We start from the raw sequence: 22,932 nt of genomic DNA, 5'->3' as shown, positions 1-22,932 counted from the left end.
AGGAAACTGGAAAAACATGGGTTTAGAGACTTACCTAAGGTCACAGAAGAAAGAAATGGGATATAAGATTCAATCCCAGGTCTTCCTGACCCCGAGACTAATGTTCTTAATTATTATGGGCAATTACTTTTTCTGGTAAGGATAGTAAATTAGTCCTACCTGTAACTAAAATTTGTAACATTCCTCAACATTTTGTCTGAATATTATTAATTAGAGATTAGTTGATATTAATGCTTGTTATTTCAGTAAAGAAGTCACTTATTATAAACAATCATTGAATGTAGCCATGCTATTAAAAATCTAGTTGTTTGGACAATATAGCATAACCCTATCACCATTATTTCTGTGATGACTTTTATTAAAAGGCAGTGCTAGTTAAAAATAAACAGCCCCTGGCCAGTTCGATCTCTGTATGGGCCAGTATGGACTGCAACTTCCACAACTGGATTGAAACAACTACTTGATTGGATCTCATGGGCCCTGGAAAAACACACTTAAAATAAATAAAAGTTTGAAAAATAAATAAATAAACAAATAAATAAATAAATAAAATAAACAGCCCGATGGCTTATGCAAACCTATACAATTATAATCATAAGAAGATCTAAAAAATCCAATGATATGGTTACTGGCATGAGTGCGTCAGTTTGTTTTATTATTGCTGTTCCTTATGTACTGATGTACCATTAAAAATAATAAACCTGGCATAGTCCCTTAAATATGTAGGTAGTCGGGCCCCGATGAAATGAATATTTCCTGAGTGACCCACTTAGACATGTGCACGATGAGACATATTTGAGGAGCTGTTTCTTATTCTGAGAGTGGGTATCAAGTTCCACTCCCCATTCCCAAATATGTGTGGATTGATGGGGCTTCAAAATGAAGGACAAGGGAAAGAAAATGCCCACGTATTGCTTTAAATAGTTAATGAGCAGTCAGGAAAGATGATACTCCCCTCAGGACGTCAGCAGCACCTCTCAAGGATGTGCCATGTATTCTCACAAAGACATTCTTGGAAAACTCTTCATTACCAACAAAAGAACTAGCGAAAGATTGACAAAGCCTTGAAATTATCTTGTCTTTAGTATAAATCATAAGCTCTTCATTAAACACATCAGAATATGTTGTAACCAGTTTTCAGCTTAGAGTGGCTATTCTGCCATTCTCCACGTTGAGACCATTCCAGGGGGAGTAGATTCTATCATTAAGGTGATTAAGGTAATCAGCCAGGATGATTCCGACACTCAATCTAGCTGCCGCCAGTGGACCTGCTGGTAATCACCAGAAGAGTGCACTTTGGAGGAGAATTTCTCTCCGTAAGTACTCTTGTGTTTGTTCAAGTTGAAACTAAGTTGGAGAAAGAACTGTGCTTGAAAGTTTTCTCGCTGTACAAACTAAAGTGTGTCCTCTCATTAAAGTGTGTCCCTGACCCCCACACGTTAGGGATTATGCTTCCCTTTCTAATAAACTGTTTTGCACACTGTTTAAACCCTGGATAAATTGTTGGGATAAGGCAACTAAAAAAAATCTCCAACCATAATGAATCAAGGTTATTTAAATCTTATGTTTCTATCATGAAGGCCATCCTGGTGATGTGACTTAAGGGTTGATGAAAGTTATCACCCTTGAAAAACAAATTTGTTTTGTATTAAGTACTGTGCTCTTTGCCAGCCATATTGACGAAGTCTCTTCTGCCAAAAATTTAGTTCTAATATACTTCTTTTCTTCTATCTATCCAGATATGCCTACTTGTGGCCCCCCTATAGCTTCCTTTTTTTTTTTTTATTTTAGAGCTGAAAGAAACCTGAGACATAATTTAGTCCAACCACTTCACAATGTAGACCTGTGTTCTCTAATATAATAGCCACTAGCCACAGGTGGCTATCTAAATTTAAACGGATTAAATTAAATGAAATTCTGCTCCTCATTTGCACTAGCTATATTTCAAACGTTCAACATCCACATGCAGCTAGTGGCTACCATATTGAACAGTGCAGATATGGACCGTTTCTATCATCACAAAGTTCTGTTGGATGTCACTGATACGGACTGAGGGTGCTACTGGTGCCGCTTAAGATGATTATAGGTGGTACATAAAGGATCTTTTTAAAAAAGTTATTTATTGTTTTAATGTGTATTAGAAATTATATAACTTACAGGTCAAAGCTATTGTTTCACAGGTGTTATTGCTGAGGGTAAAAGCTAACCTATGCATTTTAGTTTAAAATGAGAGTTGGTTCAAAGAAAAATACACTACAAGGGTTACTAAGGTAAGACGAAATTGTAAAGATGATAAATGAATGAGGGAGCATTGGGAAACTGGGGGTTAGATTTCAAAAATAAAAATGAAAAAGAATGAGTAGAGCTTCCAGAGGCCACAATGTTATCCTGGAGCATCTTATCTTCCCCTAACAGAGATTATCAGATAAAGTGACTAACAGGTAGTCAAGCAAGGAAGGGAAAGAAGGAGGGAAAGCGGGTGTTGTAAAGTAAGGAAACCACAGCAGAGCAGAGGAATGCACATAGGGTGGGTAGCTAATAAGCTGTGGAGGCCATGGCAGTGTGAAGAGAAGGAACCGGAAAGGCCTTGTCTGAGCACATCAGGCACTTGTTAGGGAGAGTATGAACAAGGAGGGAAGGTACAGATTTCCAGTTGAGGCAAAGTCAACAACCTCATGAAATCACCCCCCACACACAGTTATTTACAGAATTTTGAGTTTTGGCTTATGTAGTAAATTTTTGATGTGAACAAATTTCCAAAACACTGGAAACTGTAATCTTGATTGCTACTTCCACTGACTGCAGTAGACATTTTATCACAGAATATTTGAGTGGAACGGTAAGAGCAATCACAATAAAAGATTATTTAATCTCCTAAGTAAATTTTTTAATTTACTGATCCTTGAGCTAATCCGATAAAGCCTTCCAATCTCACCAAGTCACATTTTGGGGAGCTACCGGAGCTGATGGTCCTACTCCAGTGATCTATCAAACAAACCCAAGGGTTCATTAATGGACAGCGTGGAATAGGAGAGGCTGTTACTCACACATTTGATTTCACTTTCCAAATCTAATGCCTCCTAGAGAATATTTCATACTTTTAGCCAGACTCAAGTAGTCCAAAGGACCTAAGCATCAGAATGACAGTGCATATGGAGAGGGTAGAAGCAGTGTCTGCGCAGCAAGCATGAGCAATAGCAGCAGAGGTAAACGTGTCTTCCTTGAGAAGCTGACAGGGAAAGGCCATCAACAAGATGGGCTTGCAGAAGAAGCTGGCACAGCTGTTGTGAGTACATGAGAGGTTACCCTGGAAATTATAGAACTACTTGAATAGATTTTTGGAGGGGAGAAAGCAAGATGTGCAGTACTAGGGTTTTGAAGACGGAAGTCACTGACCGGCAAAATCTGGTTATAAATGCTGATGTGACCTGACTTGTCACCACATAACTGAATACTCTTGAGTTGTTTGAGCTGCACCTGGCAAATATGTCCACCCTTAAACTCACACAAACCCTGTGAGCATATTATCCCCAGTGAGGTACTGTTGCTATGTTATATTAGAGAGTCCTGAAGTTCAGAGGAAGTATGTTACCCAACTTGGTCCATCCCACAAACCAAGGGGATCTGAAATCCATACCCTGTGCCCTGAACCTCATTGCTACTTTAAGAAAATGAGCCAGCGCCTTCAGTTTTGGAGAGTAGAAGGCTGGTAAATTAGCAGGCACATGAGATAAAGACCATGGGCAGCTGAGACATTCAGATTGCATTTTACCTAGAATTGGTTCTGCTTTTTATGTGTAAGCACACCAACGCCCCTACAGGTCCAAGGATTGGTATGAAAAAGCAAAAGTCAAAAGAATTGTAAAAACCGAATGCTTGTCTCTCTCCGTCCAGGGAATCCTTATCACTACAAGTGGACATACACTAGCTCCCCTCAAGATGGCCTATTCTAATACAAAAATATTAAAGGGACGCCGTCAGACAAAAAGAGTCATTATATCCTATGATCTAAAGGACTTCCCAAAGCTCCAACTTATATCTGCCTAGAAATATTTCCATACTTCATACTTGGATATTGCAGGATCTAACATTCACACCAGAAAGAAACCATTCCTCTTGAGTTTATCAGGTTGATGCAAAAGTAACTGCAGTTTTTGCAATTGTTTTTAACCTTTTTAAACTTCAATTACTTTTGCACCAACCTAATACTTTCTCTTTTTCCAAAAAAAGAAAAAAAATTTTGGAGGGTTTCTTTTTTTTCTTTTCCTTTTTGCTACTTAGCATCCATTTCCCCTCCTAACATTTCCAGATCTCAGGTTTCTTTTGAGGAATTAACTTCACCCTTCCCAGACTTTGCGTAACAGTAAATCCAAGTGCCTGCCCCCTCCCCACCCTTTACCCCTTGGAAATCAAAGACATCTTTCCTGCCAAAACTTCCTCTCATTGCCACGCCACCATCCGCTGGAGCCAAGAAGCTGGCATGTGACCCAACTTTACCCAATTGAACTTTCTTTCCCAGGATTTGGAATCTTGGGTTGAGTTGTTCAAGGATGAAAGAAGGAGTCCACTCTTCCCAGCTGCAGTGGCTGGGGTAGCCTCTTGAGCAGTCCCAATCACCGAGAACTTTCAAAACTGCCTTCTATCTTTTCAGTAAATTCCATTTTTCACTTAAGTGAAAGTTCTGTTATTTGTAACTGTTACAGGTTGGATTATTCCAATTCATATGTGGAAATCCTAATCTCCAGGACATCAGCCTGGGGCCTTACTTGGAAACACAGTCATTGCAGATGTCAGTGAAGATGAGGTCAGACTAGCATAGAGTAGGCTCCTGATCCAATATGACTGATGTACTTATAAATAGGGAAATTTGGACACAGACATGCACACAGGGAGAACGTCATGTGAAGATGAAGACAGAGGCAAAGTGACGTTTCTTTAACCAAGGAACACCAAAGATGGCCAGTAAACCACCAGGTTCTAGGGAAGAGGGATGGAACAGATTTTCTCTCACAGGCCTCAGAAGGGACCTATCTTGCTGTCACCTTGATCTCAGCCTCCAGAACTATGAGACAATACATTTCTGCTGTTGAAGCCACCCAATTTGTGGTACTTTGTTACAGTAGCTCTAGCAAACTAATACAGTGGACAAAAGACTCAATCTGACTTTTTCTTTTTTTTTTTTTTTTAAGGTGAATGATTATTCCTGGGGAATTTAAGGGAACAAATTCACATGAAGTTACCAATTAGGAAAGACCTGAGCAGCCTCAGGAGAGAAGTTGCTAAACTGGGGAAGTTCATATAGAAAGTTCAGAGGCTGGCTCCTAACTATAATATGAATACTTCATAAAATGCCTGTTTTCCCTGCATTCACAAACACACAAAAAATTGATGGGATAGAACAGATGATTTTGCAGTTAGCTGATAAAGAAAAGACTGGGAATAAACCACACAAATTTGAGCAGTTTGAGTCTGAAAAAGGGTATGTAATGCACAGTTGTCAGAATGAGTTTCTCTGTTATAAGCACTAAGGCTTTCACTTCTGTTTGTTATCTAAAAATGGATTATATTCACTATTCTCCAGTTGATTCCTTAATATAATGTTAGCATCTGCTCTGAGTCAGAAGTTAATATGGCATGGGCAAAAGGCCCAGTTTTGATCTGATTAAGGTAACTAACTTTATCTTTTTAGTGCCGAAGGATTAAATGGCCGCTAATTAACTCTTATTCTTTCAGCAAATATCATTAAGTAAATACTCTGGGATAGGATAGTGTGGTGAACAAGACAGGCAGGTTTTCACCCCCCTATTGGAGGGGGTGGCATATGATACAGGAATTAATAGTCAGGTATATTGTGGGGAAGTAACATTTTACTACCTGCTAAGTGAAGGTCAAGTGAGAATCAACTGGTAGTCCAAAGCTGGGTAGAGTGTCTGCAGGAAGAGTGTTCCTGTTGGAATAGAAGTTACTACAAAAACCTAGAAGTGAGAGTACTTCTGCAAGGTAAGGACACCAAAAGAAGTTCACCATGACCAAGAGATGAGACCAGAGAGACCAGGAAAGCTAAATTAAGGACTGTAAATTATCCTAAAGTGGGATCATCAGAGTTTTAATCTGGGAAGTGACATGATTAGATTTGTCTTCATTAAGATCATTCTAGTTATCGTTTGGAGAATGACTTGTGGGACAACTAGTCTAGATGTACAGAAACCTATTAGAAATCTGTTGGCATGGTGAGTGAGATGGAGATAGATTGAATTAGGATAGTGGCCATGGAAAAGGAGAGAATCTCATGTCAGGAAGAGGGAAAATGCCATGTTACCTTGTTACTGTAGGCAGAAAGAATAGGGCTGCAGGGAGAGAGAGGGGAGGAAGGGAAGGAAGAAGTAAGGAAGACAAAGGAAAGGAGGATCTGAGATGTTCTTAAGAAAAGGTGTAGCTATAGCTAATTTTAATGGATTATAATACTATTAGCGTAGCAGAAAAAAATCTCCACCCCCTGTGTCACAGTGACAGTTCCAACAAGGGTCACTTAAAAACCAAGGAAATCCGAAAGAGTAGTCTACAAGCACAGCAAGGACCTGCCTGGGAACACCTATAACTTCACCCCTAACACTTGAAATTTTTGTGCCCTCATTCTAATAAAATCCTAAGCTTCTTTGTTCTTAGGGCCAGTTGCCCTTCTTCTGGGCCGGCCTACTCTCATGCCATCTTGAAAGCATACTACACTATTTTTCTTTTTTTCTTTCTTTCTATTCTTTCTCCCTTTCTTTCTTCCTTTCTTTCCTTCCTTCCTTCCTTCCTTCCCTCCCTCCCTCCTTCCTTCCTTCCTTCCTTCCTTCCTTCCTTCCTTCCTTCCTTCCTTCCTTCCTTCCTTTCTTCCTTCCTTTCTTTTAAAAATAAATCCACTGCTTGCTTGACTTTATTCACGTGGCTTATTCAGTACATCCTTGAATTCTTTCCTGTTATGAAACCAAGAATCTCCATTCTTCGGTAACAACCTGATTGGGAAAGTTATATTTCATACCAGTTTGGCCGAGACTACCATTGTTTCTTGTTGTCTATGAGTACAATAAGTATGTGTGATAACACCACCATGCCTCCTTGCTGAAGATCAGTGATCCCCCTGATACATTTCCCCAAGCAGTGGCCATTTCCCACGAGATTTGGAAAGAAACTCTGTGACTTTGAGCAGATGTACAACAGATTTTTCCATGATCTGGTGTCTCTTGCCTGTTGTGGCCCAGCAGATCTGGCAAATCTTCAACCCTCATCTCATCTTTTATTCCCCAGACAACTCTTGAAACCGGGAAATATTGGGTTGGGACAAATAGGATGTATGTCTTAGCCCCAACGCTCCCTTTACCTGGAAGCTCTGTCACCTCACTCAAAATTGCCTTTTCCTTATTTTCAACAGTAGGCGACAAGTCTACTAGCTACGCCAATATCCAACTGGGAAACAAAATGTAAAGGGAGTACCTCCACCTTCAGGAACACTGAACTTGTGAAAAGGGGACTTCTGGCTCCCCAGTAGTACCCATCTATTGATTTAGTGGAGAGGACAGTGTTATATTTGTATATTTTCTGCAAAAATGTGTTTGGTTCCAGTAACCATTGTTTCCATGTATTTAGAATTCTAGGTCCCTACAACTCAGAGAGAAAAAAATTAAAATCCTGCTGTAAGAGAGCAGAATTTGCCACCCCAAAATATGCCTTTTGGGCATAGGCTTATTTTAGGCTGGTTGTTTTTAAGAAACAGCAGACATTGGAGAAGTTCTGAAAACCTAGTAGAAGCTGCCCCTTTGTAAGATGCATTTATGTTTATAAGTGAAATATCCATTTGAAAGGGTACCTCTCTTTCTTTACCAAAAAGAGGATGACTAACACTGTAGAAACTCTTGTCAATGGAGAAGGCAAAGACTTAAATCTGTGTAACAATCATATCTTTGTTTACTGTGCTTTTCCTGGTAATGTCCCATAACTGGCTCCTCACCTTCCAACATCTTCTTATACCTTCAGCTGAAGGTATATATGGTGGTGGCATGGGCCATTTCAGAGAATTACTCGGTTTTCCTGGGTATCTCCCATGTAGCAAGGGGTGTACATGTTATTAAACTTCTGTTTGCTTTTCTCCTAATAATCTGTCCTTTATTACAGGGGCATCTCAACCAAGAATATAGAAGGGTAGAGGGAAAATTATGTTTCCTTCCCTATACTACTCAAACCTCATATTGTTACCGCCAACTCAAAGCGGTCCGCTTTCTTGCATGCATTCAAGTCAAAAGAAAACAGGAACATGAGTTTGCAGCAAAGAAAATGAAGGTTTATTTAAGGAGTTGGCGCCAAGTCTGGAGACTCGGGTGAGCTAGTGCTCTCAAAAACCTGGCTCTCTGTTGGCCTCTAGTGGCTGGGTTATATAAGGGCAAAATCATTAATCTTGGTTACTAGGGTAGTGGGGGTCAGGAGCTCTACTGATTGGTGGGGGCCTAAGGCAGAAAGCAATTGATCATGGCTTCTAATCCTGATCAGTCAAAGCATTGTTCCTTTGGTTTCCGGGGAAAGTGGTCCATGGGACTGTTTTGCTCTCATGAGTCTGGAACTGAAACATAACTGAGGCCAAAGTATTAGTTTTGTGGTATTAAACCCTGACTCATTGCTTGAGGTTTAGTTATTATATACTAGTCATGGTTGATAGACCTGAAGTTTTATTCTTACGTGAATTTGGTCCTAAGAACCTAATGTCCTAAGGGTTTAATGATTAGAAGGAGTGGACACACAGTATACGCACATGTAGGAGGACCTGGGAAAAGAATGCACGTGAGTTACAGTTCTGTCAGGATAAACAAAGCCAGCTTGGAGTAAAGCAATATGCATGATAAAGAAATGAAGCTCATGTGCGGTTACTGTACTACAGTAACTCAAACATTCTATTCTAAAATTCTTTGGGACATATGAATATAGGAAAATAAAATTTTAGTAGGACATTTTTTAATGGCAGGATGGGTTAGCTATCTATACTGAATGCATTTGACCGAGCTATGTATTCTTAAGCATTAAAATGTTTATATTTTCAATTAGGGAGTGACTAGTGTAAGTACCTTTTTACAGAACACACACACACACACACACACACACACACACACACACACACCATGTATACAGAGCTTCCTGGGTGGGATTGACAAAGGAGAAGCATAACTAATTGAAAAAATGTATTTCTTGCTACGCGTTTTAATGGTATTTAGGGTATGAACAGGCAGGAATAAAATTGACTTGGATGGCTATCTCAGCCTTCAAACCACCAATCTCAATTTTCTTTTTTTTATTAAGAGTTGGTTAATAGACCAGGTAAGCCTGTCAAAAAAAACAATACATTTTAAAACACTGGTAGGAGGATCTACTGAATGTTAAGTTCCAAAATTTTCCACCAGTCAAAGGTGGTATTTCGCTCAAGGGGACACTGAGTTCTTAAAACAACTAAGGCGCATGCAGCAGTCTATCTTTCTGAAGTCACCATGCTTACTTGGCTGATTAGATTCCACTCCTGAGAACAGATACTAAAGACATTTTCCATGACAGCAGTTGCTTTAAACTCCTTAAAGCCTTCAAAATAGAGAATGTTTAATTTAGAGCTCTTCGTTAAAATAATTAGCAATTAAGACTCCAGAAAATTACATTTAAATCATTCCTTGAAAAGTTCCACACCAATTCAGAAGTTTCTATATGATAAAAAATAGATTGCTCATTGCTCATTGTTAAAGTTTTTAAACCACCCTTTCCTCTACCTTTCTCATTTAAAATCTAATGTAACTCTAAAGTAACTAACAGGACACCAGGCTCTCGAGGCTTAGTTTGCTGAGTTGGTGCAGGGGTTCATTGGCTGGGGCATTTCCTTTGTCAGTTTTACTAACAGCTCCTCTTCAACTTTACCCTAAAGTAGGAATACCACCCCTAGGACAGATCCAAAGATTTCAAAACGCACTTCCAAAATACATAAAAAACAAAATCCAAAAAAAACAACAACAATAACAAAACCATCTAATTTCCTTCTGCCTCCAAGAAGCAATCCTTCATTAGTGGGAATTTAAGAGGTGATTCTGGGAGTTGCCCTCATGAACTGTGGCAATGCTTGTCTTTGGTTCTGCTCCGTCCTCCTCTCTCCATCCTTTCCCGCTGTTCAGGATCCCCTATTCCCAAGCACACAGTGCCCTCTGCATTCTTCGAAAGGGCCAGGTTCCCCAAGACCGTACTTTCCACACTGTAGCTCTTTGCTAGCTCTCCTTTTGGTCAAAACTACCTGCCCTATATCCCAGAATCTTTCAGGGAGCCGGCAATATGACATGCTTATTTTAAAATCCATTTCTACTAAGGCATTAATGAGCAATGGCATATCTTTCTCAGAAAACATTTGCTTTCAAATTTAAGCCTTCGATACCTTAATCTGAAACAGTGACACTGGGGCAAACACAGAGGAAGAAAGAGATATCCTGAGCAGAGGAAACTTTGCTTCCTCTTCAATTCACATATTCCAGTCACCACTTAGGTTTATGACTGACTTCACTCACATATTTCATAAAATTACAAAATCTGAGAGCTGGAAAGGATTTAGAGATAAGTCAACACTTCCACTTCAAGGATTAAAGAAAAAGCACTACAGCACAGAAAAATGGAGAAACCAGTCCCACAATTACTGACCAGAGGGAGAAGCCAGGACTCCTAGCTCCAATTCTGACGCTTGCCCTTTATCTTGCAGACTCTCTGTTAAGGAGCTTTCCAGAAAAAATAATAATAATAGTAATAAGTGCTGTACTAATTCTTTTTATCTGTGATTCATAATTGGGCAAAATGAGATGGGATTGGAGAGAGCATTTATATGCATCTCCAAAAGGCACGTTCACATTTAAAAAGCATAACTAGTAGAATATACTTTGAAATTAGGAAAATGAAAACGCTATTGCTTTGATAACAAAAACTACAAGTAGTAAATTGTAACAAAACACTGGCAGGTAACAATTCCGTCCTATGCATATCAATGGTTTTCAAAGACTGATAATATGTTGGGGAATGGGGGCATATTAAAACATCCACAGGAAGAGTGAGGCTCTTAGCTGTACCTGAAATATATAAAATATTTTTACTATCTTTTTAAATTTTTGGTTCCAATTATGAAATATTTCAAATAGAGAAATACAGAGAAAGCATAATAATCACATATCCACTCACTATATTCAAAACATTGGGTTACCATGTTTGTCTCATACACATATATCTCTTTGCTGCTTTCAATTTTTTTTTTTTTAATGGAGGGCACAGCTCACAATGGCCCATGTGGGGATCAAACCAGCAACCTTGGAATTATTAGCAGCACACTCTAACCAACAGAGCTAACTAGCCACCCGTTTTTAAATTTTTTAAGAAAGAAAATATACAAGCACAGATAAAGCTCCATCAGAAATGTACCCTCCTGCCCCCCTCTTCTTCAAGTAACAAGTACTCTGATCAAGTATGTATATATCTTTGCCTACTAATTTATTCTATTTTACCACATATGTATGTATGCATAAATAATGCATGCTACTGACGTGTTTTTAAAGTTTATATAAATGATACTACCATTGCATGTATTGTTTTCACAACTTGTTTTTCGTAAAACATACCATTCATGAGATTTTTTCATATTGATATGTACAGATCTAGTTACTTCATAATAGCTGTACAATATTCATTGTATAAATAAACTGAGCTTATCTTTCCAGTCTCCTACTGGAGACTCTTACACTGTTTGTATTTTTTCATTTTTGTAAACAGTGCTGCAATGAAATCTTGGTGTATGACCCCCTTGTGCAAATGTGTTAGAGATTTTCTAAGGTATAACTAGAAATACAATTTTAGAATTTTAGTATGCATGTTTTTCCATACATACTAATAATGAAATATTATCTTCCAAAGTGGTTGTGCCAATTCATCCTCCTGCTAGCATTCCCTGAATCCTGTTTCCCTATATCCTTACCAACATTGATGATACCAAACTTGTCTTTCTTATTTCTTGGGGATGAAATGGTATCTCATATTATTTTCATTTATGAGGTGTGATCAAAATATATGGTGAATGCTGCTGCCGAGTGCCATCCAATGGAAAGGCAGGGATCTTCAATAAGCAAACCAGTGCATCGAACCTTAGTAACAGTGTGTAACAAGTTTCAACTTGTTCAGTGCAGTCAGTCAGGTGTGAACTACGGTTGAGAGAAGGTAAGTTTTAAAGTGTGCGGTAAATCATGGATCATGAACAAGGCATTAACATGAAGTGGGCAAACAGTTTCATGCTCCATCATGATAACGCTCTGTGTCACACATCGCTTCTGGTATGGCAATTTCTTTCAAATAAAAACATTACAATTTGTCCTCATCCACCTTATTCACCAGACCTGGCACCATGCAACTTCTGGCTCTTCCCTAAAGGCAAAATGATCATGAAAGTAAACGTTTTGAATCGATTCAGGACATCGAGAAACCACCATGGCGTCAACTACTCATAAAGACACACACGAAAGAGGACTTTCAGAACTGCTTCAGAAAGTGGCAAGAAAGAGGGGATAAGCGTGTTTGAAGCGAGAGGGGATTTAATAGCAGTGTGTCCTTTACTATAATAACTTTTTTTAATTTAAACATTCACCATATTTTTTGACCACTCCTCGTATATTACCTATGCATCTGTGAAATAGGATATATTTTCTTGCATGTATTAAACATTTTAGTTGCTCCTGTTTTTTTTTCATATCCTTTTCCCATTTTCTAATGGGTTGTCTTTTCCTTAGTGATTTATAGAAGTCTGGATTCTGAACACTATTTTTTTATCACTTATATAAATGGAAAATATCCTTTCTCAGCGTGGATTGCTTTTTTGCTCTGTTTATGGTATACTTTGTCATGCATAGCTTAATTTAATGAAGTCAAATTATTACGATTTTATTTTGTAATTTTTATTTGTTAAAAATGCTTCTTACTTGACATTATAAAATATTATCCTATATTCTTTCTAGAAAAATTTAAAGTTTTCCTTTGTACATTTAGTGTTTAATCCATCTGCAGTTCATTTTTGTATATAGTATACAGTAGGAGTCAAGCATCATGTTCTCTATAGATAGCCAGTTCTTAGCACTGTTTACTGATCAGCCTAACTTTCCCCATGGATTTGTAAGGCCACCCTACTTTACACAGAGTTCCCACATGGAAATGAGTCTGTTTCTAGGCACTCAGTTGTCTTCCATTGAGCTACTTGTCTCTCCTCACATGAATAATACTGCTTCATTTAATATGATTATATAGGAAATTTTACTCTCGGTGGGTCTCTTCTTTAGCTTCTTCTTCTGCACCTCATTCCCTATCTCTTCCTGTAAAATTATTTTAGGCCATTCTTGTAGCTTTTAATTTTTGTCAGACATTTGAAATGATTTTATAAAATTCTGTGAAATTAAATTGACTTCATAAATTAATTAGAGTATTGCCATCCTTAATTGTGTTAAGTCTTCCAAACTTTGCACATGTCTTCTCTCCATGGTTTTAACTCTTTTTTAGGTCATTCAGTAGAATTTTGTAATTTTCTTCATAAAATTATTGTACTTATTTTTTTAGATTTAGCTTTATGTACATGTACTACATTTTATGAAGGGCATAAAGGCACACTCTTGATTTTGCACATTGGTCTTCCATTCAGGAATCCAGCTGAATGATTACTGGTACTAATAGTTTACAGATTTTCTTATAGTTTTCCATGTAGACAATCATATCATCAAGAATAATGATTATTTTGCTCTTTCTTTCTGATCTTTCCACATTTAAAAATGTTTAAGTAATTATTTTGTCTTACTGATTGGCTAAGATCTTTAGTACAATATTAAAAAGAAGTGGCGATAGCAGGCATTATTTTCAAGAGATTTAAATGGAGCCTTTAATGATCTCCATTACATATGACATTTGCTGTAAGTTTTGTGGTTGATCATCTATGTCAGATTAAGAAAGTATCTTCCTCTTCCACTTTTAGTGTGAATATATGGATTGCTTTGTTTTTCATCCTAAATTAGTACTAAATTTTATCAAATGATTTTCGTGAATCTGTTATTTATGTTTTTCTTCTTCAATTTGTTCATATGGCAAATAAAATTAACAGTTTTGTCTACTGTTAAACCATCTTGGTATTTCTAAAATGAGCCTTAGTCATACAATGTATTTTAATATATTGTTGGATTAATATTTTTTATATTTTAGTTATGATTTTGCATTTTTTCACTCATAACCATAACCAGCAGTTTTCCTCTGTGGCACTACAGTTCTGACAAGTTTAGTTGTCAAAGTTTACTGTCCTCATGAAATGAGTGGTAGCACATTTTCTTTTTCCTACTCTCTAGAAGAGTCTGTATTGACAAAACTAATTATACCTTTTTAAAGGGCATAAAACTTGCTGTAAGACCCTCTGTGTCTGATTCATTTCATCTGGGTTTATTTTCAACTACTAATTCAATTTATTTAACACTTATAAAACTGTTTATGTTCTGTGTAGTTTTTCTAAAATTTTATTCTTTCGATTAAAGCTTTCAAATTTATCACCATATAGTTTTGAATACATACCACATACACACACACACACACACACACACCCTTTAGTAAATCCCTAGAGGGCAAGAAAAACTCTCTGTGGACTTTCACCCTAAAGTACCTTTAGACACTGTATTTACCCACCAAAAAGTTAATAACTGTATTTTGAATAATGATTCATAATTATAAATACTATAATTTAAGGAGCAAATTAAGGAAGGAGAAACATAAATATCAGCAACATCAGTTGGATCCTTTTAAAGGTGAATTCCAAGCATGCAAATTTATTTCAAATCTTCCCTGAGGATTGAGCACAAAGCAGCTGGCGGGTACTTTTAAGCTTCTCTCAGTTCGGCACAGTAGCTCCTAATGCTGGCAGAGCTCCTGTGTCACCAGGATCTGCAGAGCGTGGCAAGCCAAATGAAAGAGGAAGTTTGCAATTAATTAAAAATAAATGAAAACAAAAATCTTCCCCCAGTGGCTTCCTTCTCATCTTTGTTGTAATCCACAGTCAACATGTGGAGGCCACGTGGGGCATTTACCAAATGGAAAATGTATAGGACTGTGTCGGAGAGACCTCAGACTGCTGCTCTGGACCACACTAATAATTCTTTTAAATCCTCTCATTCCACCTCGTCAGAAGACGCAAGCAGCATTTTAAATCTGACTGACCCATATAAATTACCTTTCTACTCATCCGGCTGTGAAATTAACAGTCAAGGAAGACAGGTCCTGTCAAGCTTGCTGTGCTGAGCGCTGAAGGATTCAGAATAAATGGGGGTGGGGGTAGGAGACATGGCACTGTGAAAAAACAAGGAGCCTGAGCAGCGAGCAGAACAGCAGCCTCTGATACAGGTGCCCACTGTCACAGAGCCTGATACCACCATGGGAAGGGGCTTTACCAAGACGGCACAAGTTGCATGGCACCCAGGGGCCCATAACAAAGGTGGCTGGGGCAGACATCACATGCCTCAAGAAAGTTAAACCATCAGAAATCGAAAAATAAATCCAGGGTTACTTTCCATTCTTATGTCACTGAAAGTCACTTGTGTCCTAAAATAGGATGTTTAAACTTTCTTGGTCTGAGATTCCTAAATTTTTACGGAATGCTATTACTAGAAGTTAATTAAAAAAAAAAAAAAAAAAAGGAAAAAGAAGCCAACTGATAATGAAGCTGCATCAGTAGGTCATTAAATCATCATATGTTTTTGTGTTGTTTGAAGATGTGGTACAGAAGAGGCAGAACCAATGTCTTAGTCCTAAACCCCCATGATTTTTTCCACAGCCCCACCAGTCTCCAAACTGACAGTGTCAGTAATTTCTTTCCTCTGTCCTTATATTATATGTGACTAGCTGGCCTGACTTTTAAGAAGAATTTGGTTTATCTATCGTTCTAAGACAGAAATAGAAGAGTCCTATCAATTACATACTAAGAGATGAAAGAAAACAGAGTAGGAAAAGCTCCTTGCCAGCTCTCCACAATGGGCACGTGCGTTTGCATAGTTCTGCGCACACACGGATGCAAACAGAAATCTAGGCTAGCATCAATGCAGCAACACCTATGCATGCTTTGGGCTGCATTCATTCTATGTGAGTCAGCCAAATGCACCCCCCAGCATGGAAGTGAGTAGGCAAGAATAGCTGTGATTGCATTGCATGCCAGTATACCAGAGAAGCACAAGCAAGACTATTAGTTAGCAACTGCTATTAACCATTTTCTTATTGGTATGAAGGATTATGTTGGCGGCCTTCTATCTAGTATCTCATATGTTCCTCAAAAACGATTTGGGATGTGTTTTATTATTCCTCTTTCATAGATGAGACACTTGGGCTCAGAGATGTCATGTAATATCAAAGATCACAATGTATAAGACATAATTGGAATTTGAACTACAGTCTGACTCTAAAATGTTACAATGACTTTCAACTCCATAGTTCATTGAAATTCAGAAAGAAGAGAGAAGACAAACATTGAAGCTATAATAATCATTAGAATCAGGCATTACATTTCCTTACCTCTTCTTTTTGCCAAAGCCCCTACTTCTAAAAAAGAGACAGGGGAAAAGAACATTCTAGACTGGCTTGTTCCGCTCAGACTATTAAAACTGAAAAACCTTAGGTGATCAGTGCCCACCTTCCCTTTTACATAAGGGAAACCTAAGGCTTAAAGAGCTACTTGCAAATGGTCTCAGCTTTTAATGGCAGAGCTCAAGATTAGAAATAGGCAATGGAAATTCCCAGATCAGTTCTCTTAATTTTATACCAAAAAAAAAGGCATTTTCAAGATCAGGACATTGCATTCCTCATCTTTTACCTGTCTTAATGGTCCTCAATCCAGAAAACCCTAGAAAATTTTGGAAAATAGCAGTTTTCTTTCTTTGCATACCCAACACAAGAATTTTCAGTTAGTATTTTCCTCCACTACAAAGGAGAAAATCAAGGCAATTACATGAAAATATGTTCTGTCACTTTCGTTCAAAGAGAGAAGGCTATATTTTGACATCAATATATTTTTCTTTTCATCACTAGCACTCTGACAAGGAAAGTTTTGAATGAGGTCAGTGGTGTTAATTTTACTTCAGTTTTGACTTCCCAAGCGAATTAGTCTGCAGTATTCTATGTTGATAATTTGTGTTTTAGTAGTTAAGTTGTTCTCTAATATTCTGTATTGCATGAAATTAGACACTAGAGGGAATACATTTGAGACGTGAAGAAGTCTCCAAAGAAGGCATTTATAATCTTCAAGATAGAGAAAATTTGATTTACAGGAAAGGTAAACAACAAGAAAACCCAAGTAAAATAAATAAGGATGGCTGGAGAAACTCTTCCTGTGCAGCTACATATGGATAATTAGGCAGACATTCATATTAGAAATTTAATCCTTCTTTGGAAATATAATTGAAATTGATCCGCCTTTATTTGAGTTTCTCACTCAAGGTAAGAAAAATGAGTTTTTAAAAGTAATTTTCCAGGCCATTTTCTCTCAGTTCCAAATTCATCCTTCTTTTACTTTATTTTTGGAAACAGGGTAGAAATCTGCAAAACATATTTCTTCTTTGCCAGTTGCTTCCTGTTAGTTTCTGCAGATAGGAGGTGCTGGAGGGAGACTGAAAGGATATAGAAGGGAAGAAGGTTATTTCCTCTTCTTGTGGGGTCCAGCCTCTGGCTTCCTAAGGCACTCTCCGAACCAGGGTAACCACCCTTTCCCCAGAACACTAGGCAGGTAGCTCCCTAAACTCAAGTGCTGAGCCCCAGCTTAACAGAGGCCCTCCTCCATGCTGCCAGGTGCCAGCATCAGTGGGCACCATCTTCTTCCTAGCTGTCTGATTGCCATCATCACAGGGCTTCTTCTTGAGCTACTGAGGTGTGGCAGCAGCCTGGCCCCTTTCCTGCGAAATCTACAGTCACTAGCTCCTTCTCAGGCTCCTGAGAAGCAGTGCAGACAGCACCCTATCCTCCGTCCCAGCTCTGTGAGACTGCTCCCCCAAACATTAGATTTCCATATGTCCCTGGCCTTAGAGAGATGGGTATATCATGCAGTCATTATCTCTATTTGATTTTTCCCTTTTTTCAATCCTCCAACACCTGTTTAACCAGTTCCCTGTATTAAATTATCTTGTGACATACCCTAGTGTGTTTTCGGTTTCCTGAGTATATCCTGACATAGAAATAAAAATAAGAGAATGTGTGAAAAAAATCAGTGGTAGTCAAAGTAAGTTGGAATAAGGAACATTAAAGCAGAAAGTTCATGACTATTTGAATCTCATAAGCAGAGAAGGGAAAGAATCTACTACTTCCTTTATTACTTTTTGTTTTACTTTTAAAAATTTTTATTAAAGTGTACTTGGCATATAATATTGTGCTAATTTCAGGTGTACAATATAGTGATTTGACATTTATATACCTTACTATGTGATCAGCACAAGTCTAATACCCATCTGTCACTGTGCTAAGTTACTATGATATTATTGACTATATTCCCTGTGCTGTACCTTACATCCTCATGCCTTATTTATTTTATCACTGGGAAGTTTGTACCACTTATTCCCCTTCACACGTCCCCCTCCCCCCTCCCGTCTGTCAAACGTCAGTTTGTTTTCCATATCTATGAGTCTGTTTCTGTTTGTTTTGTTTGTTCATTGGTTTTGTTTTCTTTTAATTTATATATAAGTGAAATCATGTGGCATTTATCTTCCTCTGTCGTACTTATTTTACTTAGCATAATACCCTTTAGGTCCATCCATGTTGTCGCAAATTACAAGATTTTATTCTTTTTTTATTTCTGAGTAATATTCCTTTTGTGTGTGTGTGTGTGTGTGTGTGTGTGTGTGTGTGTGTATTACGTCTTCTTTATCCATTTGTATATTGATGGACACCTAGGTTGCTTCCATGTCTTGGCTCTTGGGAACTCTCATGCACTGTTGGTGGGATTATAAACTGGTACAGCCACTACAGAAAATAGTATAGAGGTTCTTCAAAATATTAAAAATAAAACTACCCTAGAATCCAGCAATTCCATTTGGGAATTTTCAGTTTCCACACTCAGTCAGAAACCAATGGAAAATAGAAAACCAAACGCCATGCAAAAGACCTCACGTTTAACTCAAACCCCATTGCCCAAGGATAAAACTCTGTGGCATTTATCCATACTCTCCACCCAACAAATACTTACAAATGCAATATGACAAGACCTATACTAAGAAATAGCATTATAATGTCATCTCTGAACAGTTGTTCGTTAACATACTCTGTGTTACAAAGAGGTCTCTTGTTTACATCCTGTAGAAAACAGATTCTTCTACATCTTTGTAAGTACAATTACATGTGATGGCTCTTTGCAGTTTAATTTAGTCTCATTTTGTTTTAACAAGTATTAACACATGGGTATTAACACAGGTTTGACTTTCCCTTAAGCTTGCTCAGACAGTGCGGAACTCTGGTTTTGGAGACCTGTAGTCAAAGTCAGGTCGTCCTACATAAACAGGAGCATAGCTCAATACAAAATAAGGGAATTTAATCAGCACCTCCATAACATTGTTAAAAATATGGGTCACTAGTTACATCTCTTCATTTAAGCAAAACTGGAATCTTGTGTGGTTAGCCTATGAATTCAAAGCCAACCTAAAATTGACCTTCCGGAGGGCAATTATTGCTTTTCCTAAAAGCTTTTGCCAATGCATTAGGCCACCATGGGCACTCTGGAGACCCACATGTCTGTGAACCCAGAGCTGATATCATACAAGGATGTAGGCCAAAAGCAAACATTCTTAATTTGATATATACGTGGCAAATCAATTATGTGCATAATCACATTATCTCTAATTAAATAACAATCAACAATATTATTCCATCCTCACAATAATGCTAAACTGAGGTTCATAAGGATTAAGTCATCTTCGAAATATCCCACCTCTAGCACATGGCAAAGTTGAGATGTGGACTCAAATCTGATTCCCATTGTTAGGTTTTTTTCTATCGTTCCACCACATATAAAGAGAGTAGTACAGGATTCTTAGCTTTGATGCTGTGGAGTGGAATGAACTTTTTTATCTTCACTTTTGTGAATCTTTCTCGTTCTTTTAGACTCAGATCAAGTGGAACTCTTTGCTATAGTTTGATGCTTCTCTCTGCCCAGTGGCACTGCCGAGAAGGAGGGCGCCATCTCTCTTCTGCCTGTTGTTCCTAACGAGTACCCCTGCTGGGCCAGGAGGAAGGGTTAAGCAGATTTTTATTCAGGAATCTGGTGTTATGACCCTCATCTAGTTGCCCAGCTCCCTCCTTCACATGAGGGGTAAAGCCTTGCTGCTGAGCTGTCTGACGCCATCTTCCAAGTGGATGCTTCTGGGCTGTGCGTGGATTTCCAGCTTGGACCACCATGTTCCTGCCTCCTCCTCCATTTTCTTTCAACTCTTTCTTCCTCTGGTGTCCTGGCTTCATCTCTTTTTCCCTGGGAATTTCCCCTGCCTACAGAAAAAACAAAGCCCTTGTGCATCCAGCACTTCCTTTCTTTGGCTGGGTTCCAGTCTGGGGTGTCCATGCAGGTTGATGGCTGATCTCTGTGGCCTACTTCCTGCTGGCTCTCCACAGGGTGGGGTGGACTGAGGCCTCAGGAGCTGCTGGCTCCACAGGGGACTGTGGGGAGGAGAAGGTGAGTTCTGGTCCCATGAATGGGGAACAATGTGGTGGTGGCTGGGGTTGGGGGGAAGACCCATTTCGAGTGATGGTTTGTTTCCCTCTAATGTCCTTTAAGTTAAACACATTTCTCCACAATAGAGATTTATTTCCTTCCAACCACCCACACTTCTTTTTAGCAACTTAGTTTCATTTCCATTTCTTGTGAAAAATTTTCTCTTCCTACGCATTGTGGACTACATTGCAAAGCTCCTTTATGTTTAATGATAATTAAGGGCACTGTTCCCAACATACCTCTTCCAAATCTTAGGGTGAAGAATCCATTTTAACCCACTAGAAGGGCCAAAGGGTGGAGGAGGGGGGAGTGGCTCAGAGGTAGAAACCCTCTGTAATGATTAATTTTATATGTCAGCTTGGTTAGGCTATGGTGCTCAGTTGTTTAGTCAAATACCAGTCTAATGTTGTTGTGAAGGTGATTTTTAGATGTGAGTAACTTTTAAATCAGAAGGCTATAAGAGCAAAGATAAGTTTCTGGAAGTAAAAGCAATTGGGCCTCTGAAATTCTGCCTGAGTTTCCAGCCTGCTGCCCTGAGGAATTTGGAATCAGGTTAAGAGCTGCAACATCAGAGTTCCCAGGTGGCTGACCAGGCCTACAAATTTCTGACTTTGCAGCAGCCCCCAGACCTTGGCCCCCATTATGTGAGCCAATTCCTTAAATATCCTTAAAATAAATAAGATAAATGTAATTATAAAAAAGACTCAGATCAAGTCCTACCTCCCCCAATAAATCTTCTTAATTATACTCAATTAGTGTTCTCTTCTTCCTCTGAAGTCTACAACATGTATTATTTGTCTGAGTTGGCAATTATCTTGTCACAGGCATATTGTCACCTCCCCAACCTGGTATTATTACATTTCTTCATAGCCTTTAAAATGCCTAGCACAATGATAAAGACATAGTAAAAACTCAAACATGCTTACTGTCTGAATATTCAATTGGTTAAAGGTTTTATCCAAAACCATTTTAAGTATTCCCTCCAACTTTCAGACGTTCCCCCCCCCCCCAAGGAGGAGGATCTGGAGTTTATATTTTATCATTTTGGCATTCCAATCTACCAGTTAATTATACAAGATTCTACTTGGTTTCCATGTGTAGACTTAGCCCAGGGATGATATTCAAAACATTTAAAATCATTATGTTGGGGTACTGCCCAATCAGAGTGGAACAGGATGTGGAGTCCACCTATTGTACCGGGCATGAACACTTTAGTTGATGAATTGCTGGCAAGGCCCACAGATGTAAAAGGGTGGCCCAAATGGCTCAAATGACAGGAAGATACCAGCAGGTTAGAGGCTTAGAGTAAAGCCTCTCAACCAACAGGAATAAAAGTTTTTCAATCGTTTTCAATAGTTTAACAACTGGTACGGCCAGAATGGCACAAACTATTAATTACCAGGCTTGGCCTGGCCCCAAATCTTCAAAAGCAGCAATTGCCAACAGGGAAAATAAGCAGCCATCAGGCAAAGTCTATAGAAAATTGAATTCCCCACTCTTTGATGTAGAGGTTTTAAAAAAATAAATAGAAGAATTCCCCATCCTTTCTCTCATCCTGTGTAAGCTTGAATTTTCATGTACTTTAGAATTAACTGAACAAGAAACTCGCAGAACTTTATTTTTCTAAACTACAGCTTGAAGTAATTTATTTTAGGATTACCTAATGGCACCTTGGTTTTGAATATTAATATTTGTCATTTCCTCAGCTTTCACTGACCCTGCTAACATTATTATGAATTGTTATTATCTTGCATGATATTGCACTCTACCTTGTTCCAAGAAAAATGCTTAAGAAAATTCAAAACAGATACAGTGCAACGAGATAAAATATATTTGTTATAAGTGGGATAAATCAGGTAAAGGAAGAAAAGATAGAATTAGGAGAGATATTTGTATTCAAAGTGCAAGCGATAAAGTCTGATACATTTGCAAAAAGTGAGCTGTGAATTTGGGCTCTAATCTTTCTCGCAGATAAAATGCAGAAGGAAACATCAGTTATAAAGTACACCGAATCCATTGCGATAAAAACAAACCAATTGCTCAGAGAATTGCACTGATTCGTCCTCCTGAGACTGCTATCAATCATGAAGGTGTTTGCTTAAAATGGAATTCTTTTACACAGCTGGGGTTTTTTAAATCCAAAATTTGATACAAAA

Source organism: Rhinolophus hipposideros, assembly GCF_964194185.1.
Source record: "Rhinolophus hipposideros genome assembly, chromosome: 18".
Taxonomy (NCBI): Eukaryota; Metazoa; Chordata; class Mammalia; order Chiroptera; family Rhinolophidae; genus Rhinolophus; species Rhinolophus hipposideros.
The sequence above is the reverse complement of the archived record's forward strand: the minus strand, read 5'-3'. Positions refer to the sequence as shown.